At 41.0% G+C, this 14,626-nt stretch overlaps 1 long non-coding RNA gene across 1 annotated transcript in view; it reads left to right on the forward strand.

Annotated features, from left to right (window-relative positions):
• Positions 1-14,626, forward strand: part of LOC118499540 — a 39,178-nt gene that overhangs the window by 13,470 nt on the left and 11,082 nt on the right. The window contains exon 3 of the long non-coding RNA XR_004902037.1: positions 7,511-7,574. This is a non-coding gene — a long non-coding RNA (uncharacterized LOC118499540). The remainder of the gene's footprint in view (positions 1-7,510; positions 7,575-14,626) is intronic.

Here is a 14,626-nt window from a genome sequence, read left to right on the forward strand (position 1 = left end):
TGTTAACAGTGTCAGTTGTAATGTCTCCTCTTTGATTCTTGATTTTATTTGTTCCAGTCTTCTCTCTTTCTTAGTCAAATTTGTCTTTGCAAAATATCAACTCTTGGTTTCATTGATCTGTCCATTGTTTGCCTGGTCTCTATTTTATTTCTGCTCTGATCTTTGTTATTTCCTTCTTTTTTTCTTTTAGGCTTGTCTGTTCTCCTTTTCATAGCTCTTTGAAGTATAAAATTAGTTGTTAATTTAAGATCTTTCTTTTGTCTTGGTGTATGCATTTATTGGTATAAATTTTATTCTTAGAAGTGTTTTTGCTACATTGCATAAATTTGGGTATGTTGTGTTCCATTTTTGTTCATCTCAAGGTTTTTGTTTTTGGGGTTTTTTTTTTGCTTCTCTTTTGATTTCCTTTTTTACCCATTGGTTGTTCAGGTGTGAGTTTTTAAATTTCCACATATTAGTGAATTTTTTAGTTTGCCTTCTGTTATTGATCTAGTCTCATATCACTGTGGTTAGAAAAGATACCCGCTATGATTTCTGTCTTCTTAAATTCTTAAAGGCTTGTTTTATGACTTAAAATATGATCTAGCTGGGATAATGTTCCACGTATGTGGACATGAGAAGAAAGTATATTCACTGCTCTTGGGTGAAATATTCTGTATATGTCTGTTAGGTTTATTTGATGTAAACTATAGTTCATGTCCAGTGTTTTCTTATTGATTTTATGTGTGGATGATCTGTCTGTTGTTGAAAATGGGATATTGAATTCCCCTACTATTATTGATTTGCTATATATTTCTCCCTTTCAATCTCTTAGTATTTGTGTTATATTTAGGTCCTCTGTGGTTGGGTGAATACATATTTATAATTGTTATATCCTCTTGATGAATGAATCTCCTTATCTCTATATATTTTATCTCTTTTAACTGTTGTTGACTTAAAACCTATTTTGTCCGTTATAAGTTAGTATAGACATCCCTGTTCTCTTTTGGTTTTCCCTGCATGGGCTATCATTACCCAGACCTTCACTTTGAGCCTATGTGTGTTCTTAAAGCTGAAGTGAGTCTGTAGTAGACAGCAGTTGGTTCTCTTTAAAACAAAAAATTATGTGGCCACTCTATATGCTTTGAAGAAAGAAATTAATCCATTTATATTTAAAGTAATTAGTAATAACTAAGGACTTGCTCTTGTCCTTTGTTTATTGTTTTGTGGCTGTTTTGTATTTCATTTGTTCTTTTCTTCCTCTCTTGCTGTCTTCCCTTGTGATTTGATGGTTTTCTGTAGCAGTACTCTTTGATTCCTTTCTCTTCATTCATTGTGTACCTACTAGAAGTTTTTGTTCTGTGTCTGCCTTAAGGCTTACATAGAACATCTTATAGTTATAACAGTGTATTTTAAGCTGATAACAGTTTAATTTTTGTCACATACAAAAACTCTATGCTTTTACTCCCCCTATTTTATGTGTATCCACTAACAAATTATTGTAGTTATAGTTATCTTTAAGTTTGTTGTCTTTTTTATACTAGAGTTAAAAGCAATTTACACACTACTGTTATAACATTAGAGCACTACTGTTATAGCGTTAGAGTATTCTAAACATTCCTACTTATTTTTACCAGTGAGTTTTATACTTTCACACATTTTCATGTTACAAAGTAGCATCCCTTTGTTTCAGCTTGAATAATTCCCTTTAGAATTTCTTATAAGCCTGGCCAGGTAGTGATGAACTCCCTCAGATTTTGTTTATCTGGGAAAATCTTCATCTCTCCTTCATCACTGAAGAACATCATTACCCAGTAAAGTATTCTTGGTTGGCAGGGCTTTTCTTTCAGAATTTAGACCCTACCCTCTCCTGGCCTGCAAGGTTTCTGGGTAGACACACAACCTTATGGGGGTTTCTTCTATATGATAGAGTTTTTTTCTCTTGCAGCTCTCAAAATTCTCTCTTGGTAATCAATTTATTACCATTTGATTATAATGTGTTTCACTGAAGAACATGAAGGCTTCATGTACTTAGTTATCTGAATCTACCCCCAGGTCTGAGATATTTTCACCTGTAATTTTTATTATTTATTTATTTATTTATTTTAAAGGTTTTATTTATTTATTTTTAGAGAGGGAAGGGAGGAGGGGAGAGAGAGAGAGAGACAGACAGACATCAATGTGCGGTTGCTGGGGGTTATGGCCTGCAACCCAGGAATGTACCCTGGCTGGGAATCGAACCTGGGACACTCACCTGTAATTTTTAAAAATAATATTTCTGCCCCCCTTTCCCTCTCTTTTTCTTCTGAGACTCCCATAATGCATATATTCTTTCCTTTATGATGTCCTTTTCATTCCTTCCCCCACTTTTTTTTTCTGACTGGGTAATATCAAATGACATATTTTTGAGTCCAAAGATTCTTTCTTTTACTTCATCAGATTTGATACTAACACTCTCTATTGCATTTTTCAAATTTAATTCATTGTAATTTTCAGTTCCAGAATTTCTATTTGGTTCTTTTAAAAACTTCTATATCTTTCTTGAACATCTTGTTTTGTTCATGTATTGTTTTCCTGATTTTATAAAGTTATCTATGTGTGTTCTCTAGCAGCTCATTGAGCTTTTCTAAAACAATTATTTTAAATACTTTGTCAGGTAATTTTATCTCCACATTTGGGGGGTCAGTTACTAAAATAATATTATTTTACTCTTTAGTGTCATGTTTCCTTGATTTTTTTTGTGTATTTCTTGAAGTTTTGCATTGTTGTACTCACATTTGAAGAAGGAGTCACCTCCTCCAGTCTTTACTCACTGGTTTGGGCAAGAAATACCTTCAGCAGTCAGCCTTACTAGGGATTCTGAGACTTTCTCAGATCTTTTATATAGATGTGTCCACTTTGGGGAGGAAAATTCTTAAAATTGTATGCCTTCTATTGATTCCATGAACCCAGGCTGAAAGCTGAGTGCCTCCCTTTTCCCCCTAGGGTGGTGCCCTGAAATGGTCAAGTTTTGTGCTTTGTCTCAATCCCACAGATTCAGAACTGTTTTCTGTATGTGCTTTCAAGCTGTCTACGATGGTTCAAACTTTCTGTCCATGGGGGCATGTGTAGGGATCTGGCCATAGGAAGTGAATGAGGTATGCAGAACATGCAGGGTCACTTTGGACCGCTTGGGAGGGGTGTCTGCAGGTAAGGCATCCAAACAGCTTATTGATGGGCTTTCTGATGGAGTCCACCTGGTGGTTAGTAGAATCTGTAACACTCTGATGAGTTTCAAGTTTTGGTTTCTGTTATCCCAGCCTCTCCCAACCCCTCAGCTGTACTGATCACCTTAATATTCTGGGGGCAGAGAGGGAAAGAATGGGTCTGTTGGGCATTCTTTACCTTGACTGGGGAAGCTAGATGGTGACTTATTACACTGTCTTTTCCCTATGGGAGAAGTTGTGGGCAAAAGGGATTTATCTCTCTTGGCACTGAACTAGGCTACCTTGGGAGAGAAGTTACGTGGGTAAAGTAAAACTGTTCTCCTTACTCTCTTCAATGCATAAATTCTCTGATATTTTTCCTCCAGTGGTGCAGTAGAACTTCTCCACTGGAGTCCTGGACTCCCACAAAGGTATTCTTGTTTGTCAGCGTTTGTTAAAAGTGTTGTACTGTGGAAGGATGATAGTAGGAAACATCTACTTCACTGTGTTGCTTATATCATTCCTCCAGCATTAATTCTTCTTTAAGCCTTTATCAAAATCCATCAGTGAAGCTATCTGGTCTTGGGCTTTTCCTTGTGAGCTACTACTACTACTACTACTAGTACTGCTACTAGTACTACTAACTCAATCCTTTACATGTTATAGATCTTTTCAGCTTTCCAATTTCTTTTTGAGTCAGTTTTAATAGATTGAGTCCTTTTAGAAATTTGTCCACTTCGTCTAGGTTATCTACTTTGTTGGTGTAAAGCTGTTGATAGTATTTGCTTATAGTCCTTTTTTACTTCTGTAAGGTTAGTAGTAATATCTTTTTCCATTCTCAATTTTAGTAATTTGTGGCTTTTAGTTTTTCTGTTCAATCTAGCTAAAGATTTGTGAATTTGGGAGATCTTTTCAAAGAACCAACTTTTGGTTTTATTAATTTTCACTATTGTTTTTTATTTCATTTATTTTTAATCTTTATTTCTTTATTTAGCTATAAATTTCCCTCTAAACTTCTATTTCTACTTGTGCTAGTTCGGTAGTGTCTTTAGGGAATTTGTTCATTCTGCTTGAGTTACCAAATATATTGGCATGATATTTTCATAATATTCACAATTTAATGTATATATAAGATTTAGTGATGTCCCTTCTTTTCTTATTAATACTGGTCATATTTTTTTTTGTTCAAAGGATCTAGACTGAGTTTTATTAATTGTGGTAAGACACTCTAGGGTAACCCTATGATATTCACCTCCTGGTGTTTTCTCTCTTATAGTATATTTTCCCTCTGAGTGTGGATTTGACCTGCGACATACTTCTAATCAATAAAACATGACAAAGGTGAAAGGATGTACATGGTCATGTATTTTTAATTATTTTATATGAGATATCAATGCACATTACTATGAAACTTCCCCCAGCACCATGGCTTTGAGGAATTAAACTGCCATGTTTCAAGCTGCCATTTGGAAAGGACCATGTGGCAAAGAGGTGAGGATGGCCTCCAGCTTTTAAACAGCTAGAAACTGAGGCTCCAATTGCACTGAAACTGAATTCTATCAGTAATCACATAAATTGAAAGTGGATTTTTCCCTGCTTAAGCATCAGATGAGACACCTTGATTGCAGCTTTATAGGATTCTAAAGCCTAATTAAGCTGTACCTGGACTCCTGATCACAAAAATGATGAGAAAAATTAATGTATGTTGTTTAAAGCCACTATATTTGTAGTAATATTATATGGCAATAGGTAAAAATACTTTAATGATTTGGATTTTTCAAATAAACTACTTTTGGTATCAGCAATTTTCTCTATTATTTGTCCACTTTCTATTGATTTCTTTTCTTATTTTTATTACTCACATTTTTTTAAAATTTCAGGTTTGATTTGTTCTTACATTTTTTAAAGTTTGCTCTAGCTTTTTAAGGTAGACTCTTTACTCATTAATTATAAGCTTTTTTCTTGTGTATAATGACTAAAAGTATATATTTCCCTTGAGGCAGTGCTTAGAGCAGCATCCCAGAGATGTCGGTGTACTGTGTTTTCATTTCCATTTTGTTCAAAATACTTTCTAATTTCCCATGTGGTTTTTTCTTTGACCCACAAGTTATTTAGAAGTGTGCTAATTTGCTAATCTCTGGGAAATTTTCCAGATTTTAGAGTTCATCTTGTTTCCCTTCTCCTAGGGATTTTATTTTATTACTGCTTCTTTTTCATGTCAGACTACTGCTGTGTCATATTTTTGGTTTTATACTTGCAAAGGTGGGAGGTCAAGTCCAGTTCCTGTTATTCCATGTGGCTAGATGCAGCATGATATATTTGGGTTTAACTCTACCATCTTGCTATTTCTCTCTCTCTCTCTTTTTAAAGATTTTATTTATTTATTTTTTTAAAGAGAGGAGAAGGCAAAGAAAGAGGGAGAGAAACATCAGTGTGTAACCACACATTGCCTCTTGTGTGCACCCCACTGGGGACCTGGCCTGCAACCCAGACATGTGCCCTGACTGGGAATTGAACCAGCAACCCCTTGGTTTGCAGATTGGAGCTCAGTGCACTGAGCCACACCAGCCAGGGCTTGTTATTTATCTTCTATTTGTTTCTTTGATTCATTTTATTTTTTGCTTCTTTCCCTTTATTCTTTTGGACTGAGGTTTTTTATTTTGGTTTTGTCTTCTATTTTTATTACTTTTGGCCTATTAGCTAGTTCTCTGTATGTATGTTTGATAAACCTAGAATTTATTCTTTGAATCTTTAACTTACCACATTCTATCTTTAAAGTACATTTAGCACTTCATAAATACTATAAGAATCTTATAATATTGTCCTCTTCTTTCCTTTTATCCTGTGTGTAGTCACACATTTTACTTCTACATACATTATAAACCCCACAATACAGTGATATTTTTCTTTAATAGTCAACTATCTAAAAAATTAAAACGAGATAAAACATTTTTATATTAGTCTACATATTTGTGATTTCTGGTGTTTTCCTTGTCTTATGCATTGTGTTTACATGTCTTTTTTCCTTCTAAGTTGAGTCTATTAGCATCTTAAAGTTGTAATTTTATTGTCCTCTAGCTTTCATTGTTTCTAACAATAAGTCAGCAATCATTCTTATTGTTATTCCCTTTACATAACTTGTCATTTTCCCCTCTGGCTATTTTTAAGATGTCCTCTTTCTCATTGGTTTTCAGCAACTTGATGATATGCTTTGGTGTGGTTTTCTTTGTAGTTTTCTTCTTGGAATTCTTTGGACTTCTTGCATCTTCGAGTTTATGGTTTTCATCAAATTTGAAATTTGAAAACAACTCAGCCCTTATTTATTCACACTCTGCTACTCCAATTATATGTCTGAGATATGGATTAATGTTGTTCTATAGGTCTTCAAGGCTCTGTTAAAACTTTTTTCTTGTTTTTCCCTCTAATCTACAGTTACACTCATCCAATGAATCTTTTACTTCAGACATTATATTTTCAGCTCTAAAAGTTACATTGGTTTCTCTTTTATTTCTCTCATTATGTTTATTTTTTAAAATCTTGAACATATTTATAATAGCTGTTTTAAAGTCTTGCCAGTTAATTTGTTATCTTTGTCATTTCTTTTTTTTTTTAAGATTTCATTTATCTTCAGAGAGAGGGGAAGGGAAGGAGAAAGAGAAGGAGAGGAACATCGATGTGTGGTTGTCTCTCACATGCCCCCTATTGGGGACTTGGTCCACAACCCATGCATGTGCCCTGACTAGGAATTGAAGTGGTGACCCTTTGGTTCACAGGCCAGTGCTCAATCCATTGAGCCACACCAACCAGGGCTATTTCTTGATCTATTTCATTGATTATTGTTTTTTGCTTAGTTATGGGTCCTATTTTCTTTCTTCTTTGCACATATTTTTTATTTACAGCTTTATTGAGATATAAATCACATACCATATAATTTACCCATTGAAGTACAAAATGTAATAGCTTTCAATATAGTCACAGGATTGTAGATTCATATTCAAAATTAATTTTACAATATTTTTAGTATTCTAAAAGGAAGCCCTGATATTGTTAGTCCTTATCTACTAATCCTCACTACCACTACCTCCAGTCCTAGGCACTACTAATATACTTTTTGTCTTTATAAATTTTTGTATCTGGACATTTTATATAAATAGAATCATGGTTGTTATATATAGTTTTTTGTTACTTAATATAGTATTTCCAAGATTAATTTATCTTGTATCACATATCAATGCTTTGTCTTTTATTGCTTAATAACATTCCATTTTTTGGATATAGTAATTTTTAATTACACATTCAATATTGTGATGTTATGCTGTTCTCCTTCCATCTTCTTCCATCCATAGAAACTTTGTGAAGCAGATAAGACATCCCCTACTTTATGGATGAGGAAAAGGAGAAGGCTGCGCAGTGAGTAGAACTTACAGGAAGCTGGTATGAGTTAAGACACATGGTCTTGCCCTGACAGGGAAGAAGAGCCATTTTTTTCTGGAAAAGGTCTGAGGGAAGAGACATGGATCTTCTTTGAAAAGCAAGTTAGTCGATGAGGCAGACACATCATGTTCTGGAAAGTATAGTCTGAGCAGGCCCTGCCCCACCCCAAGGCACTCTAGCCAGAGGGGAGAACTGAGACACTTCTCTGAGACCTGTGACCTAAGGGAGATGTGGTCACACTCTGAGGAGTGCCCATTCTTCAGACATTCTCCAACATGCTCATTGGGCATGAGCCTGGGTCCCAAGTCACCTTCAGCCCTGGGGTGATAAGCTGTGACACAAGTCTGCATGTATTTGCAAGAATCCAGTGTTCACGCAATTCCAGAAGGGATGCCAAGCACATGGCCAGGACCCTAAATCACCCAGCATGGGTTTTTCCCATAGCTGGTGCTCAGAGTTGTCAAATGACTACATGAAATCTGACCAATCAGTCAATGTTTATTTATTCTGCTGGGTGTGTAGAGTTGGGGCACTTGCTTCTGCCTTGAAACCCACTTTTCATGTATTTGTAGTCCGTTGTGTCTCTCACCAGTCAGGCTCAGCTTTAGCCCAGGCCTTAGGACCAGCCGCGCCTTCCCTGAAGCAGGGGCAGTTTAAGCAGTTCCAGACCATCCATCTGGATCTTCACTTCAAGGCACTGTGGCTCTGGGTATGACTGCATTTTTGGTATATGAGTTCTGGCCTCATTCCTTCAGAGCAGGCTTCACCACACACCCTGGCTGTGACTGTGGCACTTGGGCCTTATATGACAGACCTGAGTCCCTGTCTTAGCTGCCTACCCAGCCAGTCACCCTTCTCTGGCTCTACACCTGGCCCTGAACTTCCTGGGCCACCCGCCTACTCACACTGGACTGTGAATGTTGTGTGTGAGCACTATATTTCTCATGGGCCATGCTAAAGGCTGATACCTGCCTTTGGGACCCTCTGATCTCCTCAGATCTGATCTTCTACCATCAGTCGTTTGGTCACCCCCAGCTAGATTCCACCCAGAGCTGCTGGCTCCTCAGGCTGCCCTCCTAAATCTAGTCCACAGGCCTACATGCAGCCAAGTTCTTGTCCTCATGTGCCTTGTGGGCTTTGTGTTTCAGACAGTCCTGGCATGGTGGGGGGCACAGTGTTTCTCTGAGGCCAAATTTTATTCTCAGCCCTAGTCAACTAAAGCCAAAAGCTGTAGTTTGGGAGGAATGAGATGGGAGATGAGACCACAGAGGTATTTTGGGCCTCTGTGGTTGGAGCCTCTGAATCTGGTGTAGAAGCCCCTTCAGATTTTCACCTTCACTCAGGTAGACAGCCCAAGTGACTCCAAGTGCTTTGCCATTCACAAAAAATGCCTGACTTGGCTTGGGTTTCCAGAAGCAGGGCCTGAGTCAAGGATTGGGTGTCATGATTTCCTGAGGGAGAGAAGCAGGATATGGCCTCAGGGAAAATGAGTCCTTGGCCTGATCACAGAGAGGGCTCTGCAACATAAATTGTACCACAGTGTTGAAGCCCCTTGAGGCAAAGAGGCCCCCATTTCCACTGGCTATTGAAGATAGTTTGATCAACTTCATCAGCTGAGGCTCTTCTCTGGATAAAGGGCTTCCATGAGCCATGAGCAGCCAATGTCTGCAGCTTGCAGTTGTGTGAGCACATAGCCCACCAAGGGGGATCTGGGAGGAGCACTGCTGTGGCATCAACCACAGCACCTCTCTGTCTCCGAGTCTTTGAGCCTGGGTGCTCTTGGCCTGACAGCAAGTACAGTCGGGGTGTGAGGCGGGGTTAACTCACCTAGCAGCAACCCAACAAGGGAGGGGAGACTGTCTCCCATCTGTCTGACAGACCAGTGTAGAGGCACTCTGTACAGTCCCCGGAAGTTCCAGTGGAACTGTTCCCTGTTGCCTACAGAAGACTTTGAGAGGTGGCTTTCAAGCTTTCCCTGCTCCTCCCTCCTGTCTCTTGAAATCGTCTCCCAAATGCATGCCTTTGCTCAGGCTCTGCATTCAGGGGGATGCGGACTAAAATGCCTGGGGCAGGAGTTTGGACTGAACCCTGAGGGAACGGAGACCTGTGGAGGGTGTTATACTGGGTCAGGGTCGCTTCATCGGGTTTTTACTTTAGAACAGTCCCAAGGGGCATTAAGAAGTGGGCACTGTCACAGTGGACTGTGGGAGAGGGGTTGGCTGATGGGTGTGAGGGGAGGAAGAAGACAGGAGTTACTGATAGGGAGAAAGAGAGATGGGACTCAGCACTGGTTGGAAGGCAGGGAGAGTCTATAGCCCAAATCCCTAGCAGCTGGGGCTTGGGGCAAGATGGGGCTGCGGAGAGGCACTGGTTTGGGGGCAGCAAACAGATCTGGTTTGCCCAGTGCCCTCCCTCTCTAAAGAAGCAACGATTATATGAAATGTCCAGAATAGGCAAGTCTATAGAGAAAGTTGATAGATTAGTAGTTGCCTAGAGCTGGTAGAAGGTCGAAGTGGGACCCGGAAGGATTGGGAGTTGAGGGGTGTGGTGGTGACAGCTAAAAGTTACGGGTTTTCTTTTTAGAATGATGAAATATTTTAATATTGACTGGAGATGACTATGGCTGTAAATATACTAAAAACATTGAATTGTAAACTTTCAATGGGTGATTTATATGGTATGTGCATACTATCATAATAAAGCCGTTATTTTTTAAAAAACAATGAGTGCAAAGTTGTGCAAGGGATCTGGGTTGGCTGTGGAGGGGAGTTTGCTGACTAATGGAAGGTGGGATGGACTTCAAAAGTCCTATTACTCACCCACCTTATTTACCACTGGAGAGCTGGGCCCTGGTCTTGCCCACAAGACAGCATGAGTCAGGGGCTTGAACCCGGTTCTCCAGACTCCCTGGTCCAGCCTTCCTCCCACCACCTCCAGCCACTTTGCCTGCAGTTGCTCCCTCCTGTCCTCACTCCATTTGGCAACACTGCCTTCTATTTGGCTGGCTGCCTGCTGAGAGATGGGCAACAAATTGGATGAATGACCTTTCTGCAATCTGCCCTCACCCTGTCCTGCCTGGTGAATTGGTGAGACTGACTGTCCCCCACCCCCAGAGGTCTTGCTGCCAAGGAGGTGGCCTGAGAGGACCTGGCTTGGGTGGAGAAAAAGATGCTTGGTTCTCTGAACAACAGGGGTCGGGAAATTGAGTCTGACACCTGGCAAGGCTCTCTGCCCGGGGCAGCACGCTAGGGATGCTGGCCTGCACCCTGGCCAGGCTCTTCTAGGCCAGCGCCTTGCTGGGGTCCTGGCCGAGGCCAGAAGTGGGTGCGCCCACAGACTGTGCTTGGGGTGGGAAATGGGCAGGCCGCCCATGGGTAATGGAAAAGCTCAAACATTGGTCATGGCGGGCCCGCTGTGTTTGTGTATTGAAGTCAACAATAGAAGAGGAGCTTGTGACCTTTTGCCAAAGATGCTAAGATTCCCAATGACTACCTCAAAACGCATGCTTGAAGCACTCCTGGAACTTTCTCGTCATCATTGCCTTGCCCTCGCTTCTAGCAAGTCCCCTGAAGTATTCTGCTTCAGATACCTCCATCAGCCCCAACATTCACTCTCCTGACAGCTTTTTCCAGGCCAAATGCTTAGCTTAGTGCTGGCATTCAAGGTGCCCCCTCCACCACCAGTGTCATTCTCACTTTCCCAGTGTCATTCTGAGCAGACTTTCTGCTGGGCTCTGCCTCCCTACTAGGGGCTCAGAGGTGCTCTACATCCAGTAGAGCCTTTGCTGTCCTGCATGACCTTGGCCAGGGCCTTGCTTCCTTGCTGGAAGATGAGGACCTTTCCTCAGGCCACATCCTATCTGGCACCCCAGTCACTGGGCCTCTCACTGAGTTGGAAACCCCTACCTTGTCAGCTGCCTGAGTTATACCTGATGCTTCACTCACATTAGCTAATGCCCAGAAGGCAACTGGGTGACCTTCCTGTTATCTTACCTGAAGCTAAATGCTCATCAATGACACTGACTGGACAGAGGGGGCTTCTGAGACTGAAATGAAGTCATGGCTGAAGGAGCTTTTATGTTTGCTAAAGGGGCTCGGGTCAAGAGCTGCTCTCAGCAACTCTCCTCTGGCTATTATTTTTTAAAAAATTTTATTTTCTTATTTTTTAAAATATTTTTATTGATCGGGCTATTATAGTTATCCCATTTTTTCTCCTCTTTATTCTCCTCTACCTCGCATGCCCCCATCCCACCAGCTTTCCTCCCCCTGCCCCTTAGTTCATGCCCATGGGTTGTACATACAAGTTCTCTGGCTTCTCCATTTCCTTTAATATTCTTAACCTCCCCCTGTCTATTTTGTACCTACCATTTATGCTTCTTATTCCCTGTACCTTTTCCCCTATTCTCCTCCCTCTCCTTCTCTGCTAGTAACCCTCCATGGGATCTCCATTTCCATGATTCTGTTCCTGTTCCAGTTGTTTGCTTAGTTTGTTTGTGTTTTTTGATTCAGCTGTTGATAGTTGTGAATTTGTTGTCATTTTACTGTTCATAGTTTTGATCATCTTTTTCTTAGATACATCCCTTTAACATTTCATATAATAAGGGCTTGGTGATGATGAACTCCTTTAACTTGGCCTTATCTGGGAATCACTTTAACTGCCCTTCCATGCCAAATGATAGCTTCACTGAATAGAGCAATCCTGGATGTAGGTCCTTGTTTTTCATGACTTTAAATATTTCTTTCCAGCCCTCTCCTGCCTATAAGGTTTACTTCAAGAAATCAGCTGACAGTCCTATGGGAACTCTTTGTAGGCAATGATCTCCCTCTCTCTTACTGCTTCCAAGATCCTTTCCTTATCTTTCATCTTGAACAATATAATCATGATGTGCCTTGGTGTGTGCTTCCTTGGGTCCAACCTCTTTGGGACTCCCTGAGCTTCCTGGACTTCCTAGAAGTCTATATCCACTGCCAGATTGGGGGAGTTCTTTATTATTTTTTCAAATAAGTTTTCATTTTCTTGCTCTTCCTCTTCTCCTTCTGGCACCCCTATGATTCGGATGTTGGAATGTTTAAAGTTGTCCTGGAGGTTCCTAAGCCTTTCCTCATTTTTTTGAATTCTTGTTTCTTCATTCTGTTCCAAATTGTTGATTTGAGTCCTGGTTTTCTTCCCTTCACTGTTGGTTCCCTGTATATTTTTCTTTATTGCACTTTGCATAGCCTTCACTTCTTCCTCTATTTTGCAACCACACTCAACTATTTCTGAGCATCCTGATCACTAGTATTTTGAACTCTGCATCTGATAGGTTGGCTATCTCCTTGTTGCTTAGTTCTTTTTCTGGAGTTTTGATCTGTTCTTTCATTTGGCACATATTTTTTGTCTCCATGTGCCTGTTACACTGTAAGGTATGGAGCCTTAGATATTCGCCAGGGCAAACCCACGTTGCTGCATTGTGGTACTGTATGTCAGGGAGGGTCTGAGAGGAAACAATGCTGCTTGCTTGGCTCTCTGCTGGCTTTCAGTCACTTCCCCCAGTACCCACAAGCAAATTGGGACCTTCTGGTCCTGATTTCCAGGTGGGTGGGTTTGTGTACATTCTAGGACCTTGTGGGTCTCTCCAGCAAACTCTTCTGTGAGGGTGTGAGTTTCTCCTGCCACCACAACCCCCACAGATTTTTACAGCCAGAGGTTTTGAAGCTTTAGTCTCTCACCCTGGAACCCTGGATGTGTGGTCTGTCTCACTCCCCAGTTGTTTCTCCTGACCTATCCACATGTAACTGTGGGACCACCCATTCCTACTACCACTGCCTACCTGCACATCTCTCTGCCCCTCCTACCAGTCTGAATGAATGTTTCTTCTTTAACTTCTTGGTTGTCAGACTTTCATGCAGTTTTTGAGCAGTTCTGGTCATTTTCGTTTTTAAATTTGCTGTTGTCCTTCTTTTGGTTGTGCTAAGAGGGAAAGTGTATCTTCTAACGTCTCCATCTTGGCCTGAAGCCCTCTGGATAATATTTTCACCATTACTGTTGCTTCTAGTTTCATTAGCCACAGCAGCATCCCTTACCACCAATATCTCCATTATCCCCATCATTTTGTCTTTCCTCACTGTCACCCTATCTACCACTTCTATTACCACCATCACTCTAATCCCATCCCCATCATCTTCAGCAGGTCTACCATCATCACCACCATTGTCACTGCTAATGTCTCAATCATCCCTATAATTTCCCCAACCTCACCTCCATCCTCACCTCCAACTGCACCTCCATTCTTACCTCCACCAACTTCACCGTCTCAACCATCACCACCACTGCCACCCACATAGTTCTCTGGATGGACTTCTGACATCACTAGACATGTTTTAACAAGCAGGCATGTGTCTGTTTGGTAAAGCAGCCCTGGATGTGAGATGTAACCAGACTGCAGGTTTTGGCTTATGGCTTACATCTGCTCATGCATTGGGACTCTGGCCTTGAATGGTGATGATGGCCCAGTGGTAGAGATCTGGGCTGAGAGGCTTGGCATCCATGCAGCCAATGTGTGAGAATCAGTGGGCAGCCCACAGTCAATCCCACCTGGTTCATATGATTTGGGGCAGAGGGGACTTGTTACGTGTGATGTCAAAGAAATCAGGAAGTCCGGGGTGGGGAAGGAGCCTGGAGCAGCAGTCAGCACTCTCACTGTGCCGTGGACATGGCGTGGCCTCCAAGAGTCACTGCCTCTCTCTGGACCTCCATTTCTCATCTTAAAATGGCAAGAAGAACTTTTTTTTCCATAAAGAATGCCAAGGGCTCAAAGTATATCCATAGCCTCTGAGGGCATGCTGCACAGCAGAGTGCCCTGTCTCCCTGCCTGGGTGTGGTTGTGGTCTCCACCTCTTTCCAGCTCTGGGACCTCAAAGAAGTCATTCACTATTTCTGCTAAGCTTGTTTCCTTATTTGTAAACAAGGAGTAAATAATAGACTCTACCTCTTAAGACTGCTGTGAGCATTGACTGAAATCATCCATGGAGAGCACTTAGTTCAAATTC

Source organism: Phyllostomus discolor, chromosome 3, assembly GCF_004126475.2.
Source record: "Phyllostomus discolor isolate MPI-MPIP mPhyDis1 chromosome 3, mPhyDis1.pri.v3, whole genome shotgun sequence".
NCBI lineage: Eukaryota > Metazoa > Chordata > Mammalia > Chiroptera > Phyllostomidae > Phyllostomus > Phyllostomus discolor.